This window comes from Penaeus chinensis, chromosome 2 (assembly GCF_019202785.1).
Source record: "Penaeus chinensis breed Huanghai No. 1 chromosome 2, ASM1920278v2, whole genome shotgun sequence".
NCBI lineage: Eukaryota > Metazoa > Arthropoda > Malacostraca > Decapoda > Penaeidae > Penaeus > Penaeus chinensis.
Window position 1 is genome coordinate 12,690,857 of NC_061820.1, and position 2,500 is coordinate 12,693,356.

The following is a 2,500-nucleotide window of genomic DNA, read 5'->3' on the forward strand; positions in this document are numbered from 1 at the left end:
CCTCTCCCTCCACCTTCCTTTCTATTCCTCCTCTTCAATTCCTCCTCTCCTCTCGCCTTTTACCTCCTTTCTCCCTCTACCTCGTCTCTCCTTCTCTCATCCCTCCATTTTTTCCTCCTCTTCTTCATTTTTCCTCCTGCTTCTTTATCCTCTCTTCCTCCCTCTTCCCCCCCAAACCTACCTCCAACCCCCACTACCCACACGAACTCATTCTAACTCCCTTATTTAACCTCTCAAACTTCGCTTCAACTCCCCTTTCCATCCCCCCAACCTCGCACAGATCTCCTCCAACCCCTCCCCCTACTAAACCCACTCTAAACCCCTACGACTGCCCTCCAACTCCCTCTGTTTAACCCCTTCTAACCCCTCTCTCATCCTCCAACCCCCGGCCACCCCCTCTACTCCCCTCCCCCCGCCACAGCACCTCCTCCAAAGGGCCCTGATATGTCTCCCTCAAGCCACGGAGATAAATCGGGGGAAAGCCACTAATTTAAGGGCAGAAGGCGACGCCCGTGACACAATCTGTACCGAAACGTCTTATCGAAGGCAAATGCTCGACGTCCTAAGTGCTTCTATTTACGGTCATTGGGAGGGGAGAAGAGGGGGTATTGGGGGGAGGTGATGTATTGTGGGGGTTGGAGGGAGGGAAGGGAAGGAGGGAGATAAGGAAAGGAGGAGGGGGAGTGGGGAGGAGAAAAAGGAAGAGGGAGGAGGGGGGTGGGGGAAAGGGGATGGGGGATTGGGAAGAGGTGGGGAAGGGGTGAGGGGATGGGGGAAGCGATACATAATGGGGTAGGGAGGGGGAGGGTGTGGGGATAGAAGGGAAATGATATGTGATGGGGTACGTCTAGGGCTGTGGTCTTCATACGGAGGGGGGGGGGGCAGATATGGGGCAGGTTATAAAGATCCAGTGGGAAAGGGAAAAGGGGGAGGTAATGAGGGTGTAAGAGTGTTGTGGAGGGTGGGGAAGAAGTGGAGTGTTTGGGTAGAAAGCAGTGAGATGGAGTGTAGGGCGAAATGAGCGAAATAGGAAGTCTGGGAAATGGGCAAAAAGCCGGTCAGACGATTGTTTTTTTTCAACGATATGTCGGAGGTCGCTTCAACTTTTTCACTTCCTTCATCTTCCGAATTCGCATAATCTACTACTTGGCCGCAAGTAGAATCGGACGACATGTATCGTTCGGAAATCAGCGAAGTGGGCATTGCAAGAGTCTGTAGTCCGCTAAGAAGACCACCTAATAACACAAATGATATATATATTTCAATTAATATGATTTTTAAATATATATTGCATTTTATATCCTTATATCTTTTCAAGTGTTTGTTATTTCTACACGGAAATCCATTTGTGAAAGTATCTGTGACGTCATCATTGTTTACATACGCGCGCCTTCCAAGTTCCTCGAAGGAGCTTGCCCATATTCATCCTCCAAACGAAGTTCTTGTAGCAGATTATGATACATTCTTTTACGATTTCTTCTCTGCAACCACGAACGAACCCACATACGTCGTTTTAGTTGGGCCTTTAGCGAGAACAACCGTTGACGAGCGCAAAGGCGATGGTTCTGTTCGGCCGTGTGACCAGCAGGTTGGAAATCGCCCATAAGGTAACATCGAAGGGCGGATCATATCACAGACGGGTTACTGAAAAAAAAGCGCTCGTGTGACCATGACTTTAGATGGAGTGTCGGGGGATTTGAATGGAGTGGAATGTTGGGGAAATTAGTAAATTGGCATTAGTAAATTGGCATGTTGGAGGAAAAGGGTAAGGTGAAGTGCTGGGGAAAGGGAAAAGAAAGAAAACGTCATCATGAAGAGGGTGTAGTATAAGAGAAGAGAAGGGAGGTGAGCTAGAGTATTGAAGAGTGAAAGAGGGTGTAGCACAGTGTTGGAGAAGAGATAAAACAGAATGCAAAGAGAGGAGAGAGAGGGAGAGGATGAGGTACACTGTGAAGGGAAGGTGATTGAAGCGAGAATTAATTAGTGGGGAATGGATACGGGAGTGGCTGAGTTAATAAAACTAAAACAGACATTGAATGGAAGGCCTTATCATAGTGTTATGATAGCGAAACATAAAATAACAAGGGAAGGGGAAGTAGTGAGGTTATTACGTAATGAAATATGAGTTCTTTTTGTTGAGTTTGGAAGGATATTTTCCTTTTCTTTTTTTTCTAATTTCGTTCATTCTATTTCTCTATTTACATTTTTTAGACTAGAAAGTGATAAAGAAAGCATAGATTGCGCTTCAAAATTCCAAAATATTGAGGTTACACGAACATTCAAAAAAAAAAAAAAATCATACATTCGACACAAAACTTGGAAACACAAAAGGAAAAATTAGACCAAAAGAAAAGAAAAAGAAAGAAAGAAAGAACGAAAAAAAAAAAACATATGACCATGTTAAAGTACCACGAAAGACGAAGAAAAAGAAGAAAAGACGAGGAGAATCGTGACATACTGAATTAAAACCAGAAAATAGAAGGTAAAATGGCCATTCAAA